We start from the raw sequence: 20242 nt of genomic DNA, 5'->3' as shown, positions 1-20242 counted from the left end.
TTTCAGGTGGGAGTTATCAGTGGTCTAGAGGCAGGAATGCAGCTGCAGGCAAGGAACAAGGCAACAGTGATTTATAATGGAGAAATATTAGGCCTGCTGAGAACAAAATAGTTTCTACTGTATTTTGGCACTACAGGGCTTCTGGGCTGGTTGAAGACTTGGTCATCAACAGTCAAGTTTACCACTAATTAGACAAGTCACCAGAAGAATTAGGTTTTCTCATAATGTTTTTAAATTCTGAAGAAAATCAAAACAAGCAAATACCCAGCCGCTATTGTTGATGCTTCCACTATAATACTTCATGGAGATTGATGCTGGAAATTTAAAATTTTTAAATCAAATTTATATTTTAATAGTTTCAGATTTACTTTTACATCATCTTGGTCATCCATATTTAAATTCTGCCAACTTAAATATAATGTCTTCATTCATCCATAGAGAATTTTACCCATTGTATACTTCAAATATGTTTCTGAGACACCAGGGGAATGATAACATTTCCAGATTTAAAGGTGCATAAAGTCTGTCAATGAAGTCTATTATGTTATGTCATAGGAAGATAAGCTCAAACCAAATCCTATAGTATTACTATTACTACTAACACTATGGTTAATTTATAAATAGTAATTACTTTTCATACAGATGTTAGTCTTATGAAATCATTTATCTATTAGTAATGCCCATCCTAACTGTTCATAAGTGTTTGAAAAACGAAGTTGCTTTTTGTATGATTTGTTTTGAAGTTTCTAAATCCAGATGTTTGATTTAGAATGGAATGAGAGATCCCAACTAATTGAGAGCAAAATAAAATTTAAGTCATAAAATATAAAAAAAAAACTAATGTTTGATAGCTGGGTCTGGATCCCCACAGGTAACTAAGATGTAAGGCATGAAGAACTGTTAATTTCATCAAGCAGATTGAGCAGGATGGCCTGTGTAAAAATTTGGCCAAATATTAGTCTAGATTTCTTTGTGGAAATAATTTTCAAATGAAATTAGCATTTTAATCCCAAACACATTTTTAGGATTTAATGGTTCACATTAAAAGCTTTTATATTCTACAAAACACTATACATTAGAAATATTTTTATCCAAAATGTGTCTTGTCCACCTCTTGTAATAAATATCACAGCTCAGGAACACTCTGTGTAATATCCATTACTAGCATTGCCACTTTGAGATTCCTCTTAAAGACCACTTCAGTTGCTCAGAGTCACAAGAGCATTTTGGACCATGCATCATGTATAGGGAAATGATAAAACTTCAAAATTGAAGGCACTATTTCTCTGCAGGCATGTCAAATCATGGTTCACTCCTAACATTTGAGAGGCCAAGACAGGAGAGTAGCTGTCAGTTTGACACTAGACTGGGATAGAGAGAAATCTTATCATAAAACTAAAACAAAACTAAATATTCTTTCCAAAAAGAATATTAATTTCTTTTTGGTTCTCTACCCGTAGCCTACATTGCAGGAATCATTTCTCGCCTTGAGCATTTTTTGGTAGAGCATCTTAAAGGAGGATTACATCTGCAAATAGAGGTACTTTGATTTCTTCATCTCCGTTGACTCTTGGCATTACTTTATTTCTCCCTCTTCTCTTACTCCGATAGCTAAGACTTTGAGCACTGTACTGAACAAATAAAGACAAGGTAGACCCTTTGTCTCTATTCTTGACCTTAGTGGGAGCTGTAACACAAATCTTAAAAGGTCCTATAATAAAAAACCCAGAGCCAGATATTGGGATGAAAGCTGAAAAATAAGAAAAGCAGAACAGCCAGCCACTAGCTTACCTCTACAAAATCCTCAGCCTCAAGAGAGCAAGTTCCTGTTTCTTCATGCTTTATATAACTTTCTGTGTCCTTCCATATTACTTGCTGGTATTAAAGGCTTGTTTCACCACTGCCTGGTTCTGTTTCCGTCATGAAGCCCAGTGTAGCCTTGAACTCACAGAGATCCAAACTGATCTCTGCCTCCCGAGTGATAGGATTAAAGTTGTATGCCACCACTGCCTGACCTCTATGTCTTAATTTAGTGACTGGCTCTCTCCTCTGATCCCCAGGTAAGCTTTACTGGGGTACATAATATATCAACACATGGAGCAGTTTGAGATTTTTCTCCATTCTTCATGATGGTTTGCCATTGAAAGTATTATGCTGAGGTAAGTTCCCTCCATCCCTCATCTTACTCACATGGAGTATCAGTAAGTAAAGAGATTTGTGTACTCAAGTGTCACTATAAGAACATCACAGAAGCCCTGACCATTGCCATGGTGAGTAAGGTAACCATCCAGGGTGATAGCAGTATATCCCTTCTCTAGGGTTTTTCAGTCTTATCATCAAAGGAATTATTTTTGAGAAAATTTAATGAGGGGCACCAGGGACTATCTCACTCAGAGAGCATAGTCTTCTGATAGACGTGTCCAAATTTCTTATGGAATATATCAGTAAAGAGGACAGCAGAGTAAAATAAAAAGACATTTCCTTTCTTAAAAATAATAAAATATAACCTAAATATTCATTAACAAGAAATAACTCCAACAGTATGCGAAGCACAGCACATATTATGGGACATGTCGCTAATTCCAAAGAGCAATAAGCTCTTGTTGGGAAGTTAGGCATGAACAGAATTAAACATAGATTTGTGATGTAACCATCAGTGAAGTTTTCATAAAGGGAGAGATGGTGTTAAAAATGGAAGAACCAAAAATTGCAATCACATTGTGCTGATGAAGAAGTCATATTCAGCTGGATATTACTAATATTCTACTTCACAGAATTAGGAAAACTACATTCCTGTAAGAAAAGATTACTGCATACTGCAAGGGAACATCCAGATCATGGATTGTGTTTCTTAAGTCTGTTTTGCAAAGTGGGTAAAAAGCCTTCTTAACAGAAAAGCAACTAATTTTCCCTCACCTCTGCTCTCAGATTCTTAAAGGCTGAGAGAAATCATATGTCATGCTGGATCATCTGACAGGATAAAAGGACATTGTCTTACCATGACAAGTTGACATTGCATCATTGGAGACACGATTATTTTATAAATTGGTAATATCACAGACTGTCAGGCTTTCACTCCAAAGTCCTTGTCCTAAGTCAGAACTGTCTGTATTTGGGTCAATTTCATGGAAATGACTTGTTTCTTTTCTCCTTAAAAAAAAAACAAAAAAAACCCCTAGTTTTGTTTTTGCTTATTTTTTTTGTTTACTTCTGAGGGTGTTTAACATTTATCTAATGAGATTTTTGTTTGGTTCTGGATTCTGACTCTAGAATTCAGTAAAAATAAACTGATGATTCAACAAACATAAATTCTTTCATTAATGCAAACAAAGGATAGGACATTCACTTTCTTACATTTTGATTGGTTTGTTGTGTAACCTAGAGTTAGTCACCTCTCCTTAAATAAAGAAGTTTAGACAGTAGACAGGTAACTGTCCTCTAAAATTCACAGATGAGTCTTGGAGCATCTTTGGAGTTTACTGGTTGTGTTACTCATGGAGTATCTTCAACTCTATATTCACAAAACTATGGCAATCAATATTGCTGTCATGAAGCAATTTATTTCTGCAAAAAGTTTGTTCATTTTGATTGTAACTCAGCAAAGTTGTTTCAGTGTTACTTACCAGTATCCAGTGACCAACAAAGATAAACAGTGAATAGGGCTTTTCATAATATCAGTATCCATCAGATGCAATTTTTTTGTGGAAACAACATCAGCTTTCCAGAATGAATGCTTTTGTTTTTAAATGAGCATATTATATTTCATTGTAGGCCTTAGTTTTAAGATATGAGTGTCTAAGAATCATAATTCCATTATAGGTATTCAAAAACAGTGTCAATTGGTACAAAACCAAAACCAAAAATAAGTACATAGAAACTGCTTATACTGTCAATAAATTTAAATAGGAGAGAGTTGAGTTAACTTGAGTGAGAAAATACAATAGCATAATGGATAACAGAAATGACGTTTTTCTCCTTCTGATCTTTCTCTATTTATTAAACTGAAATTATTTTGCCATTTCACTTTTTATGATACTTCAGTGTAGTAGAATATTATTTTAAGGTGCTGTTACTTTATTTTATATTGCATTTGTTTAACTCTGTGAAGCTGTACTACTGTGACTGTGTAAAATACCTAATGTTTTAATAAAGACCTGACCAATAGCAAGGCAGGAGAAAGGTTAGGTGGGGCTGGCAAGCAGAAAGTATATATAGAAGGAGGAAACTGGGAGGAGAGAGAGCTAAGATCTAGGAGCCAGAGAAAGAGGAGGACTCCAGGGGCCAGTCACCCAGCTACACAGCAAGCCACAGAGAAAGTGAGATTTACAGATGTAAGAGAACAGGAAAAGCACAGAGGCAAAAAGACAGATGACACAATTTAAGTTAAGCTGGCAAGAAACTAAGCCAAACTAAGGCCTGCCATTCACAACTAAGAATAAGCCTCTGTGTGTATGATTTATTTGGGAGCTGGGTGGCAGACCCCCCCCAAAAAAGAGTAAAAACAACCAACAACACCTCAGAGTAAAAATTAAATTCCATGGTCCAGTAAGTACATATGTGTGTATACTGGCCTTTGAGTCACAAGCCTAGAGAGCTGAGCTTGGGGTCATAAATCTGTGTAAAGCGAGACCCAATTCCATAAAGTTGACCTCTGACCCCTGCATGTGTACCATAACAAAGTTAACTTCCACCATACACCACACACATACACATGCATACACACACACACACAAGCGCGCGCGCACGCGCACACACGCACACACACACACACACACACACACACACACACACACACACACACACTCATTCACTTGCACACAAAAATTAAGTTACTTTTCATTTTCCTGGAATTTCCAGATGTAAACCCATTTGTTATTTGCTGTGAACTGGGTATGTTTGCCCTTCCATATGGAGATGGTAAAGTTCTAATCTCCAGTGGAATATTATTTGTAGATAGAGCTCTGAAGAGTTTAATTTGGTCTAGATAAGATCATGAGTATGGAGGTCTCATGATGGGTTATAACCCCTTCCTGAGATCATGTCAGCATTCTCTCTCTACCATGTGAAGATACAGGGAGATGCTAGATATCCAGGAACCAGGAGAAGGATCCTTGAAAAGAAACTGATAATGTTGACACTTTTATCATGGTTTTCTAGCCTCCATATCTGGGGAAAAAAAAAGTTAAGACATCTGGTCTCTGATTTTCTGTCATTGCAACCTCAATTAAGATACTCATTTAATACAAAAAAGCAAAAAGAAAAGAAAAAAATGATGATACAGCAAACAAATATTTAAATAGGTACATTCCAGACTTGACTAGACCATTTAAAATCCCAAATCATACTGAAAAAACCTTAAGGAACATAGATCAAACTTTAATTAATGTAAGTTAAACAGGGGCCATCTTTATTAAAAAAAACTACCAAATATTCTTGTAAAAGGTCAACTACTTAGCATTATGGAATATTCAATGACACAAAGTTGGCAAACAATACTTCACCTCATTAAAGTGTGCTGGCTGATTATCAAATTAGGGGTATCATTTTTTAATTAGTGAAATGAGAAAGTTATATGCACTATTCAGTTAACTATTATTGTAAAATTTTCATTGGTTCCTTCCAATGACTCCATCTGAGAAGCTTAAGGATTAGGATCTGACTCAATCTTAGGATATTCACTAATCTGATTAAGAGGGTAAGCCAGCTCAGGCACCCTCTCCACCATTGCCAGTACCCTAAGATGGGGTCATCCTTGTTGGAGAAATCTCATATTAGTGACTTAACAGCACACCTGAAAGCTCTAGAACAAAAAGAAGCAAAGTCACCCAGGAGGAATAGATTTCAGGAAATAATCAAATTAAGGGCTGAAATCAATAAAATAGAAACAAAGAGAACAACACAAAGAACTAATGAAACAAAGAGTTGGTTCTTCAAGAAAATCAACAAGATAGACAAACTAACAAAAGGCAGAGAGAGAACATTCAAATTAACAAAATCAGAAATGAAAAGGGAGACATAATAATAGACAATGAGGAAATCCAGGGAATCATCAGGTCATACTTCAAAAACCTGTATTTCACAAAATTGGAAAGTCTGAAAGAAATGGACAATTTTCTGGACAGGTACTATATACCAAAATTAATTCAAGACCACATAAACAATTTAAACTGACCCCTAAGGAAATAGAAACAGTCATTAAAAGTCTCCCAACTGCTGGGCGGTGGTGGCGCACGCCTTTAATCCCAGCACTCGGGAGGCAGAGCCAGGCGGATCTCTGTGAGTTCGAGGCCAGCCTGGACTACCAAGTGAGTTCCAGGAAAGGCGCAAAGCTACACAGAGAAACACTGTCTCGAAAAACAAAACAAAACAAAACAAAGTCTCCCAACCAAAAAAAGTCCAGGACCAGATAGATGGTTTCAGCACAGAATTCTGACAGAATTTCAAAGAAGAGCTTATATCAATACTCTTCAAATTGTTCCACACAATAGAAACAGAAGGAACATTGTCAAACTCTTTTTATGATGATACAATTACCCTGATACCCAAACCATGAACCCTCATGAACATTGATGCAAAAATACTCAATAAAATACTGCAAACCAAATCTAAGAACACATCAAAAAATTATCCATAATGATCAAGTAGGCTTCATCTTAGAGATGCAAGGATGGTTCAACATATGAAAGTCTGTCAATGTAATATACCACCATATAAATAACTGAAAGAAAAAAAAAACACATGATCATCTCATTAGATTCTGAAAAAGCCTTTGACAAAATCTGAATCAATCTTAAATAGCTAAGTGTTAAAATTTTCATGATTTCAATGAAATTAGTTCAGATTTCCACCAAGTAGGAACCAAAAATCTCTCTCTCATAGTGATAAAATTAAATAGCATCCTGATGGACTTCCTTTTCACTATTTTTTTCAAAGCACCAGCATTCTAGGGATGGGGATATAGCTCAACAAAAGAATGTTTAGATGCATGGTATGGACCTAGGTTCAGTCTCCAATGCTGAAAAACAAAACAAAATATCAGCTTTGAATTTTTTTTTTTACAAGTGATTGAACTCCTCTGTGCATTAGCAATTTGTATCAAATATGAGAACAAGCTGTGGAAGACTTCTCTTTTCTGTAGATCACAGACAGAATGGAATTGATCATTTCCTTCTTGACTTAGTGCGGGCTGGTCTTAAGAACAGAGCAGTGCTCAAAGAAGGGAATGTCTCATCACCTGCTGGAACACAGTGATGGATGCTGCTCAGGAAAAGAACAATCTGTAGGGTGAGAGCCTAGAAGAAATGAATGGGAGCTGATAGCCTTATGAAATGCCTTGAAGCAGGCCAAAAGGAAAGGTTCTCATTATTCTACCAATAGGGATGTGTTCCACAAAGGCCAGAGTCCTGAGGAAGATGTGATTTTTAATGTTTTCAAGCACTAGTGCCTGCTTCTTAAACTTTCTGTCTTCCACTTTTTCTTAGAGTTATTTCAGAATACCTCCAGGAAGTCATTTGCGTGTATCACAAAAAGAATAGAGCGAACAGAGGCAGAATGAAGATAAAGCCATCTTCAATATGTGTACGTGAAGAAGAACAAGGAGGCCAGAAAGGTGGAACAGAAAATACAATAACCAAGTTGAAAAAGAAAGTTGAAAATTTTCAACACATAGTGAAAAATATAGGCATGCATAATGATCAATCTCAATAAAGCCTACAAAACCCAGAAATATCAAATTCTTGACAATAATCCTATAGTATTGAATAAAAAAATGTAGATAAAAATATCAGCAGATTCTTTCTTGTTTATCACATGGGATAGAAAGAGTGAAATGGAAGCAGTCAAGTGCTGACAAAAAAAAGAGAAAACAAATACAGTGTCACCCTGAATTCCACACATGCGAACGACGTCTCCAAGTAAAGATGAAATGTCATCACGGCTTTTGAATGCACTTGCCTTGATCATGACTCCCACTTTTGGATAAAGACACATCTGAATGTTGCTGTGAAGTAATTCTTGCATGTGATGGTGATTTAAATCAACACATTCAGTAAAACAGAGAGCCCTTCACAGTGTGAGGACATTTTGTCCAATCCACTGAAGCTATTAAAACAAAACACTGAGGCTCCTCAAGGAGAAAGAGTATGCTTCTAAGTAGAAATTGGAGTCAAAAATGAAACATCCACCTGTCCTGTCCCTTGCTATCCAGTCTCCTGTCTGCTCTGCAAGGTTTTGTATTTCCCAGGTCCCATACTTAAATTCCTTATAACCTCCATAAGCTGATAAACACAAACACATTTGTGTGTGTTTGTGTGTATGTGTAAAATTATATATATATATATATATATATATATATATATATATATACAAACATATTATTGATTTTACTTTTCCTGAGAATAGTGATCAATACACAAAATTAAGATATATTTAGAATGAAAACGACAATTCATTGCACCACAAGAATTGTAAGGAAATTATTTTCAGATTATCCATACCACTACATTTTCATACTTAATATAAGCTTAAAATCTGTCTTTTATATATTTTTATTTTTTCTGGATGCTTTAAATTTCATAAATATTATTCACTGTGTGACTTGTAAACATTTCTTTAGAGTATTTTTCATTTATTTAACTTTCTGTTTTTCAGCTTTAATCATATTAAGGACCAAAGAACTCATATTAGTATGATTGCTGCATTGTATTCCATTTGTAATTATATCAAATGCACTCATTTCCAATGAACAGATATTAATGTTGTCACTGTCCAGTGTTAGGACAATAACTTTTTAATGTTTTTCTCTTGTGCCTTTCTTAAATGTTGCAAGGTATGTTCCATGAGTAATACTGCTTGTTTGTAGATTATTCTAATACTGTAGATATTCTGATAAATAAATGTACTATATATTGTGAAGTGACTACTACCTTTGCAATTACCTTACATCAATTCACAATTCTCTACTCCTCACTTAAACTGTCATGTTCAGACTTCAAAATGTTTGACAGTCTATTAGTATGAAATTGCATCGCATATGAATTTTCTTTCTTACCAGTGCCAGTATTCTTCATTTTAAACTTTACTATAAAATTGCAAATAAAACATTTCACACAACTTCATTAATGAGACCCAAATAGTATATGTGTACATATATATATATACACATACATCTCAATGAACTTTGATACAATTAAAATAGCCATTTGGAACAGAAGCTTTGTACCTTCACATTGGATTTTATACTTTAATTATCTATCTATCTATCTATCTATCTATCTATCTATCTATCTATTTTAATGTATTTTTCTATCATCCCCATTCCCCCAAAATAATGGCAGAATTAAAAATACAGTTAGATTTTACATTTTCTTTCACAGTTCACTAATATTTAGCTTCTTTTGTTTTCTTTTCTGCATGTTATTCTGTAACCATATTTACATTTGCTCACATATGTATACGGGGTAAATTCTATCCATCAGAGACAAATGCAGTTATTTTATTGCTGAAACTTTATGAGCTTGCTTAATATTGTATATTCTAAGTAAATCTATTTTTCTGCAAATGTTTTAATTGTATTTTTAAAAAGCTGAATAATATTACTACACGTGCATATATAAATATTCCGTATTTTCTTGAACGTATTAATCTCTTCCTTTGTGACTTGTACCTGTACATTGTTTTCTAATACTTTACTGGATTAGTTTTACTGTTTTATTATTTTCTCATAATTTGTCATGTTAAGTCAAAAAGAATTTCTCTCCTAAACTTGTAATTTGTTTTTGACATTGAAACTGGTATTTAAAATAAAAATGTATTTTGATGGCATTACCATTTTAATAGCACTTACTGAATAAATACATCAATCCTTACACATTTTAAATGCTTGGGAGATTTAGTCTACTACCTACTAATGTATAGATGCTGTGAAGCTGTGTTCACCTTTGTTCAGATTGATAGTCAATTTACTTCATGGTGTTGCTTCAACGGCTCATATCCCTTTTTTGTTCTCATGCACATGAATAGTTGGTTTCTGAGATGTCTTCCATGCACCCACTCTATCCATATCTTAAGTAATCAAGCCTTTAAAGTTTTGTGATTTACATAGGAAAGCCACTAATATTTTTGTTTCAAAATGGATTTTTCCATTTAGTGTCTCTGTTGTCTTTACTACAATATAATCTACTTATCAAATTATATTAACACTCTTTGGGGTTTATATGGCCATTTTCTAGAATTGTAAGAAAAAATATGGTTTCAAATAAATATTTGCACTATTAAGTCTTTCTGTGACTCAATCTGGCAAACTTATCCATGTTTCTTATTTTCAAATAATCTACTTTCTCTGTCAAAATATGTCAGTAATATGTCTTTAGGTTTATTCTAATTATTTTATAACATTTGGTTTTAATAATTTTAAAGATTGTATTCTCTTATTTATGTAGCTACTTTATTAAAGTGCATCATTACCTTTAATTTTTATCTAGATATCATGTTGAATGCTCAGATTCATAACCCTTTATTCATAATTCTCAACTTTAAATCTTAGTTTGTGTGTTTTTTTTTAAATAAGGTAGGCCAAATCTAATCAGAACAGATGTGAGGATATTTGCAATCTTTATCTTAATTTCTGTGAATATTCATTAGGTGCACTGAAAACATTAATGTATTTGATTACTAGAGCTTCTCACAGTCTGCTGAGAAGGTTACACAATGTACTGTTTCTGTACCTTGTTGTCTTTCCTAAACCCAAATTATTGAATTCTGGATACCTGTGTGCCTGTTCAGTTGACAACTACGAGGGCACTTTCTGTTCTTTTTGTGTGTGTGCTTGAATTTGTATTGATTTATCTTTGGTAAGTCTTATGATGTTTTAAAATGGTCTCTATTTTTTCTTTAGACTGGTGCTTAAAATATGTACTACATTGTAACAGATAATCTGCCATTTATTGGGAGGGTTATAGGATTTCTCTCCTTCATTCTTTTAATATGCTTCTCTAAATTAACAAACTTCATAATGTGTAGTAGCCCTTAAGTGCTAAGTGCTCAGTCTAACATTTCCATGATTAATATGTTTTGTATACAATTCTAGATTTGGTTTCCTAATGTTGTTCTTGATGTTGCTATTAATTATGATATGAGTCTAGATATGCAATGAATATTTTAAGATTTTAAAAAAGTGATAGCAATGTCCCTTTTCACTCCCAAGACATTGTATAAAAGATCAGTACTGGGAGAATCCATTTCCAATACAGATGTGGAGCAAGGATGGCATTTTTCCTCCTTTCTTTTAGTGGACATATGTTTAGCTATCAACTCAAATATTTAGTACATGTCTCATTGGGATTAAGTGATTTTTAGGATTTGGAACTTGAATCTTTCTGAAAAACTAGACATTTTATCTATATTTTAAAAAATCATAGACATCATGTTCTTCATAATGTTCTCATATATTTTAGTTTTCAATTAATCATTATTAATACTTTTCACTTTTTAAAATTCTTATACATATTTTCACTATTTTGTTGTTGATATTCTTGTTATTAGAGTGCCTAGTAAGTTATTATTTCCAAATAATTGGGCGCAGTGTTCTTTGTTAGTATTTCTCATTCACATAATCTTTTGTATTGCAGAGTTTAGCACTCTTCCATTCTTCCTCTGAGCTGATCCTCTCTCCTTCTATTCTTGTATACATTCATTAATTTCCCTTCTGATCTGCATTCCACTCAGTAGCCTCTTAAAAATTGTGTCCTTTGAATTTGAGAGATCAAGGTAATTTGCAATGTTGAACAAATTTTAATTTTGATGATGGATTTATCAAAATTTCATTTTATTTTGTCACCATTTATCATGCACTTAACTGATGTTATTACATGCATTTGAGTGTAGAACTTATTTTTTACAAATATACTCTATATAAATATATATGTACATATATGTAAGCCTATATACATATAGTTATTAATATATTTGTATATAGTTTTATTTTGTTTGAATTATTTTATGTCCTAAATTATGCTTTGTAAGATAATGATGCAGCCACCACAAAGTTTTTATTTGTATTTGTATCATTTTGCTTTTTGCATTATAGAATGAAGAGCAATTTTTGCCCCTCCAAGTCCATATGTTTTAAGTAATCTATAGTTGGACTTTAGATGTTGTCCAGTACTTACCAGATTTTCATTGCTTTTGGGGACCATGGAAATTTTCAGAGATTTGCTAAGACTCTCTTTTTAATATCTCCTAAGTTGTATTTTTTTAATTTGTGGTGTGTCTTGGGTTTTTAATTTGGGGAAGGAAAATCAGAAAGGTAAATTCACTGTTGTGTATCAACAAGTGCATGCCCACATATCTATTAATATTTCTCTGCAAAAATATCATGTCTTTATGAATGTGAGTTTATCTAAGCCTGAGGTCTCTAAATCTAATTCTACACCAAAGGATGATATGAATTATTCTGGTCCCCTCTTGCTGATTTGCAAAACTTTATTGAAAAAAAAAGCAGGCTCACTGTCAAATTCGACCATTTGATTGTGCTTTAGTATGTAAGTATGGTCAATTCAAATCCTCACGAATAACATCTTTGCTAATTAGGACACACTTCACCCTTTGCTTTCAGTCCTGCGTACTTGACTCATGTCCAAAGTTACTGACATCAATGGCTTAGTCTCAACTGTAGCTAGAAGTTTTCTCTGGTCCCACCAGGGCCCCCCAGTCCTGTGGCCTGCTTGTAGAATAATCACTCAGAAGCTTATATTAATTATGACTGCTTGGGCATTAGCTCAGGCTTATTACTAAGTAGCTCTTACACTTAAATTAACCCATAATTTTTATTTATGTTTAATCACGTGGCTTGGTACCTTTTCTCAGTTCTGCCTTGTCATTTTGCTTCCTCTGTGTCTGGTTGGCAACTCCTGACTCAGCCCTCCTCTTCCCAGAATTCGCCCTGTCTGCTTGCCCCACCCATACTTCCTGTCTGGCTACTGGCCAGTCAGTGTTCCATTTATTGACCAATCAGAGCAACACACATTCACAGCACACTGAACGACATCCCATAGCACTCAACCACCTCATTTAGGTTATTTCAAGCATTCATAATAGAGTGACATTGTTATATCACATTCTACAGTGCATTTGGGAATATTATGATCTTCTATATATGCATTTTCATTATTTACGTGCAATATAAAAATCATTCTCCACATTTTGAAGTTAAGTGAGCTTTGAAAGTCCTAACTATTATATAGATCATTGTAATGGCACATAGCATAGTTTCCTAGATCTCTCATACTTAAGTTCGCTTCTTGTCTCTTCCCTCTTGAAATTTATTAGTATTGTATAACAGGCTGCACAATCTTGATATTCACAGAAAGTCTTATGACTCTAAAAGGTTCCTTTTAGACTGACTTCTTTTACTCAGTGATATACATAGGATTTATTAGGTGGCTTGTCAGCTTACTGTTTTGTGATGCTAAACAATAGTGTAATGCACACTGTGGGTTATGACACAGGGTCTTATTTCATTCATATGTAGAAGAATATCTTGGTTGTTTGTAGTCTTAGCAATTAAGAATGGTATCACTTACATATCCAAAAATCTGCTATATGCAGGCGTTTATATAGAAGTCAGTTGCCTTAAAACCAAGAATAAGCTCTAAAAAAATAATGTATTTTGCTTTGTGAGAAACTGCTAACCTGTCTCTCACAGTGACTTTGTCATGGGTATTCCTAAATACCAAGAATGAAAGTTCTCATTACTCTGCATTTTTGCCATCAATGAAAGCTATCAATGTTTGGGTTTCAACCATTATGATGTATTCATTGTATTTCATTCTTGGTTTAATGAGCTATTCTGCAATGCAAATGATCATTGATCTGTGTTTCATTTTGGTCAGATGTCTATTGAGATCATTGTGTGTTTTTATGTAGTTTCCTATTGTTGGGTTTTTAATATCTTTTTTACATTTGACATAAGTTTTTCACTAGTTTGGTACATCGTATTATTTTCTCTTCCTTTTTAATTTGTCTTTTCATTTTCTTAATAGTATTGTATATTTTTAAATTATAATAAAATTCACAGCCGGGCGGTGGTGACGCACGCCTTTAATCCTAGCACTCGGGAGGCAGAGCCAGGTGAATTTCTGTGAGTTCGAGGCTGGCCTGGGCTACCAAGTGAGTTCCAGGAAAGGTGCAAAGCTACACAGAGAAACCCTGTCTCGGAAAAAAAAATCACCTTAGCAATTTTTTCTTTGATTAATGATGCTATTTACATTCTACCCATCATAATAAAAAAAAAAACAAAGAAAATATACACAGATTTTCTACTACATTTTCTTCATGCTTTCATAGTCTTATGTTTTACATTTAGGTCTATTATAGAATTTTAGCTACATAAAGAAGACTCTTATAAAGAGGACTGGATCTATTTGTGTATCTGTGTATTTTGGTGGTCTTTTTGCTTATGAATATCCAATTGTTCCAATATTATTTGTTTCAATAACTTATTTTTAATTTTGATTGAATTTGCTACATTTTATCTTTCATTTCATTTTATTTTATTTTTCAAGACAGCATTTTTCTGAGTAGCCCTGGCTGTCCTGGATCTCACTCTATAGACTAGGCTGCCTTTGAACTCGGAAATACGCCTGCCTTTACCTCCCAAGTGCTGGGATTAAAGGTGTGCAGCACCACCACCCAGCGTATCTTTCATTTTTTGAGACAGAGTTTTATACATTTCAGCCTAGTCTTGAAATTGCTAAGAAGCCAAGAATGACCATGTACTTCTGAACTTCCTACATCTACATCCCAGGGCCTGGGATTACAGACTTGTGCCACCATGTCTGGTATGCTAAAATCGTTTAAATTAAAATGAGTCTTTCTATCTTTTTCATCTTTCTGATGATTTCAAGCCTGTTGTTATTCAGTTCACAGAGCAAATGACATTTGTTGGTTTTACTATAATCTAACATCAGTTTTGACTCAATTTTTAATAACATTTAGAGCACTGAGTGATCTGTTTGAAGTCAAAGTTAGCAGGCAGGGAATATTTAATGTAATTCCATTCATTTCAGGTTTCTTTGTCCACATGATACCACATACTACCTGAGAGATATATAGCTTGTGAGTAAATATTGTGACATAATCTTTAAATATCAACATTGTTGTGAAAAGAATGCAGATAAATTCGGGGTGAATCATATCACTAAGTCCTAAATAGTCTCTTTATTTTGCAAATGTGATGTTTTTACAAATTGAACTTTGTTCTGGTCGAGATATGAGATTGTCTCCATGATTTGTAGAAGAATTAATTCTAACCATATTATTATAGCTAATATTCAAAGTACATTATCATATTTGATCTCACAGAATTTTTAAATTTATTTCATATTGATAAATAATTTGATCTGTTGATTTCTTGCTAAAATAGTGTTCCTTATTTTTCATGGTAGTTTGTTAAAATTATTTTGTTTCAGGTATTTTGCACACTTCCAGGTTCTTTCTCTTTTCTTACCTTTTTTATTTGTCTGATATTTTGCCAGCATGTATTTCTGTGCATCATGTGAATAACTGGCACCCGGGGAAACCACAAGAGGGTTTTGGATCTCCTGGAACTAGAGCTGCAGATAGTGTGGATAATGGGAAGGAAACTGGGTTCTTTGGAAATAAAGCTAATGCTCTCACCCACTGAACTATGAATCTTTTTAAAAAATTAAATGTTCATTTTGAAAAAAAAAATGCTCACAAGAGCACAATGTGGTCTTCATAAAGACCTAGATTATACAAACTCGTCAACTATTTTCAATCTGAGTCTTCATGTCAGCACTGGAAATATCCTTTTCCCTGTTCCATTTTAAGCTCTACAAAAGCACAAGTTATCCTGTGTATTATTTTTGCCTGCCCCTATTTGTACAAAAAGAACACTTGAACAGGCACCATTTAAAAGTCTACAATTACTTGTACTTTGGGTAATAAGCTTGATGAGACTCACACTGGATAACTGTTCACCTTGTAGCTGTTTACTTGTCGGAAGAAATAGAATACTGAATACAATTTAATTTCATAAAGCACTCAGGAGTTTTCATGGGTAAAAACTCTAGTATTGTAGAAGCTATTTCTTGGTGATAAGTCTTGGGTCTGGGTTTGATATACCCCAGGAGAGGGAACCTCAACTGAATAATCGCCTCCATCCAATTAGCCTGTGGGTAAGTCAGTGGAGCATTGTTTTGACAGATCTAGTCCTCTCTGCATGACACCACACATAGAGAGGTAGAAATAGGTAATATAGGAAGGATAGTTGAACAGGGGCCAGGGGACAAGCCAGTAAGTAGAATTCCTTGTGGTCTTTCCTTCAGTTCCTGCCTCCAGGTTCCTGCCTTGATTTTCCTTGATGAGGACTGTAACCTGTAATCTAAACAAACACTTTTCTTGGTGAAATTTGCTTTTGGTGAGTGCTTAATTATAGTAACAGGAAGTAAAACAGAACATAACTTGACAACCTCTATCTGATATTTTGATCCCCTTTTACAGTTGAATAATCATAAAGAGGTATAGGAAAGTAAATTTAAAAAGGCTCAGGTGACAAGATTCAAAACAAAACAAAGAAAAAAAACCCAAATCCAAATTATTGAGAATCTTGTATGCTTCACCTTCTATTTCCGTTGTTTCATTTAATGTAGACAAGTATATACTAACATGTGCTTACTCTGTTATAGCATAAATCCTATGTCTAACTTAGCACCTTTGCTACCCACCCTTGGAAATTTACTTTAGTAAGTACTAAAGTGAAACCTGAACTCTGCTCATTTCCATTGAAGTAATGACTGAGTAATAGAAGATGTATTTCCAAATGCTCGTGTCTCGCGTGCATGCATTTGATAAAATTGACACAGAAGTACTAACAATTACCACAGATTCCTCCTTGGGCTCATAGTTGCCAAGGCACTTTTCATTTATTTGGTTTTTTCTTTTCTTTTTTTTTTTGGGGAATTGCATTTAGAATAAAAAAGTCAGTCTTTCTAAATAGAGATGTAAGTGAAACCAAATTATTTGATGGACTCTTGACTGAAAGAGCTCTGTGACAGAAACCTCCTATTAGAATCCAATTATGTTAAACTGTGAAATGTTAAAAGCACTTCATCATAAAGTGCAATGCTTTCTGCTTATGCCTAAGTGCAATCTAATATTTACTTCACCTTGAGTCTTTTGTAATGGATGCCCAGAGGAACTACATTATAGAAGAGGCAAGACACAAATGTTTTATTCTATGTTTTTTTTTTTTTTTTTCAATTCTTTAAAACTCAAGTCCCAGTCTCCTTAATAGGCATTCTGACAAAGTACAGTATATGTTCCCTGGGTAATCAATCAGTTCTTCATAGAACATATAAAGAAGCTAGCAGAACTGGGGAAGTGATTGTGTCTCCTGCACAGTCCCATTGTTCTCACAAGTAAGGCCAAAGAGCCCCTGAAAGGAGAGGTTCTTATTTTATTCTGTGCAAGGAAGGAGCCTTAGGAACGTAAGCTAGAGTTGCCATTTTTAATACTAAGAAGCCCTCTTTGCGATCCCAAAGATGCTAATGCTTGATAAAAGCAAAGCAAAGGTACATTCAAAGCTGCTGCTTCTGCACCGTGCCTTTTCAAAATGTTTCCTTTTGCAAGACTTTAAATCCATGCACTTTACCTTGTTAACGGCAGCTAAGCAGCCCATCTCAAACATAAGCATCTGTATTTTTTTTTCTGGATAGATAGAATTAGAAGTAGGGTTTAAAAAACACTTTTTTCATTTTATGATAGGTGGAACTTACAATTTTTACCAATGTTCAAGGAAATATATGCTTAATATTTAAAATCTTATTCCACTAAGGCAATGTAATTTTCACTTTTTTCTCCTCAAGATGAAAAGATAGGTACATAGATACAAAGAGTTTAACACTGAATTTAATCATTTGTATATATAATTATAAGATAAACATCTTGATAATACATGAAGATAGAAAATGAGAAAAGGGGAGTTTGTGCAAATATTAAAATGTTGTGAAGTTTCTACATTAAGCTTTTCTGAAACCCTGATATATTGGTTTTAAAAAAGCAAGTGTTGCTGAGCAATGTGGTTCATTCTTGTAATCCTAGCACCTGAAGACAGAGTCAGAAGAATAATTCTAATTTCAAAGCTAGTTTGACATAATAAATAGTGAGTTCCAGGTTAGCCAGACCTATATATTAAATTTTGTCTCAAACCAGCCACAATCACAATCCCAAATATAAGCTAAAATAGTATAATGTTCCTAAAATTTCTCCCCAGTTAATTACATAATAGAGAAAATAGTCAAAAGAAGTACAGTATGAATTGTTGTTATCTAAAGAGCATCTGTGTAAAAATTCTTGATACTTAGCATATATAGAAATTTTGATGTTTTCCCCTAGGAAGTCATTGAATTATTTATTTGGGTACTTGCAAAGTTATAAGTCAATCAGTGGGAATCAATATAAATAAGCACAGTGTTTCCAGTAAACAGAAGTAGACCTTCTGAAATTGTTTTGAGACTCCATTCTATCTGAGCTCATGTTGTGATGGGAGAAAATTTATAAAATCAGGGGAAGAATGACATTATGAGTAATCCTATATGTATTAGAAGATATAACTAGAGAGGCAAGAAAAAACAAAGACAGGAGCTAATGAGATTAGAGATTACATAATCATAGAGGGATTGGGTGATTCATTTATTTACTTTTCAAAATGAGTTTACCAAGTTTCTAACTGTGCCCAACATTTTGTTACATTCTGATCAGCAAGACATTGGTATTGTTCTGTTCTGGAAGCTTCTAGAGTATGCTGTGAGACATGCATGTTTTAGAAATACATTGTGATAATTATGAATGTTCACCAGCACCTAGGAGCATCAGTCAAATGTGTTCATAACAGCCTGCCACTTGAGTTTCACCTGACATAAAGGGAGATTTGCAGGCTGATCTTCCTCCCTGAACAGTCATTTCTCTGGCTTAGGCGAGGCCTGAGCATCCCAAGGCCCCCAATATATAAAAGGGTTAATCCAGTGAGCAGGTCAATCAGCCATCTAAAGAGTCACCTCTCTAGAGAGTAAAATCATCCCTAGGAAGGCAATTCATCTTTCAGTCATGACAAACACACAGCAGGAATAATTATTGATTTTATGAGATTATTTCCTTCCTAGAATTCCTACTCTTTCATGTGGTGGCTTACAGAGTCTCAGACATACAGCTTTGTAAGTTAACCCACCTTTTGGAATTATTCACAAAAATGCAAATTTTCCTTTTCTTTTATATCTAAGGATGATTTTCCTAACACTTTGGACTTTATTCTCTCTGTAGCCTCCCTCCCTCCCATACTGCTGCTAGTCTGAAGCTGACCTCCATGCCTGTCTAATCCAAACATCATGACTTTCTTTCTTCCTCCCTATCTATAGCCCTCCTCCAGGCAGCTGCTGAGATTTAGTTTATCTGTTTTGGAATTTTTCATATCAACTCTGGTACAATTATCTTTGAACTATTTTTTTTTTGGAAGTTCATGTCACTTTTTTTTTATTTTACAATACAATTAGGTTCTACATATAATGAAACTAAAAACCCAAAAGAGGGGCACCTGTTTAACTTAGTAACAATATTTTATGAAATTATTCTTAGGTAAAGCAATGAAAATTTGTATGTGGACTTATACGAAAATTATTTTTAACAGCTTATAGAATTTAGAATTTTTTCTCATTAGTGATCAACTGGGTGTAAGAAACAGGAACTAGTGAAAAATACGTATGAGTTTATAACTAAAGTCAAATAACTGCATTCATCCTTCCACTTTTCTATTAAAAGTAATTATCATCTGTTATTTATAAATCAAGTTCAGAAATTCAAATCAATGCACGTCAAAAGTTAATGTATAGAATGAGTTTAAATGCAGCATATTCTGAGATCTTATGTAACTAAAAGCAACCATCCAGGCATTAAATCACTAAATAAAATAGCTTATTTCAATTGGGAATACATAATTTTATATCAGTACATCCTAGCTTTTTAAATGTATTTGGTACCAGTGTAGAGTGAAGTTCAAAGACTAAGTGAGAAACGATGTGAGGTAGATGTGTAAGTTATTGATTGCATTTTAAGTAGATAAGAGTCCAGTTGTAGGAAAATATAAAACTGATTTATATTTTTCCTAATTAATCCATCAAGCCACTAGATAGCTCTTCTGATCTTGTCTGAGGTTAATAGTGAGATCCCA

At 34.0% G+C, this 20242-nt stretch overlaps 1 long non-coding RNA gene across 3 annotated transcripts in view; it reads left to right on the top strand.

Moving 5' to 3' along the window:
* The window catches only part of LOC128110498 (uncharacterized), a 72688-nt gene extending 62502 nt beyond the window's left edge, over positions 1-10186 (top strand). For 2 of the 3 annotated variants that reach the window (XR_008218226.1, XR_008218227.1), the window contains exons 2-3: positions 2061-2159; positions 7482-10186. This is a non-coding gene — a long non-coding RNA (uncharacterized LOC128110498). Of the gene's footprint in view, positions 1-1454; positions 1541-2060; positions 2160-7481 lie in introns of those variants that run through there. The other variant, XR_008218228.1, reaches the window with a different exon arrangement.
* Positions 10187-20242: the final 10056 nt, after the last annotated feature.

Source organism: Peromyscus californicus, unplaced genomic scaffold (assembly GCF_007827085.1).
Source record: "Peromyscus californicus insignis strain IS unplaced genomic scaffold, ASM782708v3 Scaffold_15__1_contigs__length_86483966, whole genome shotgun sequence".
Classification (NCBI taxonomy): domain Eukaryota; kingdom Metazoa; phylum Chordata; class Mammalia; order Rodentia; family Cricetidae; genus Peromyscus; species Peromyscus californicus.
Note: the sequence above shows the minus strand (reverse complement) of the source record. Positions and strands in the feature narration are given on the sequence as shown.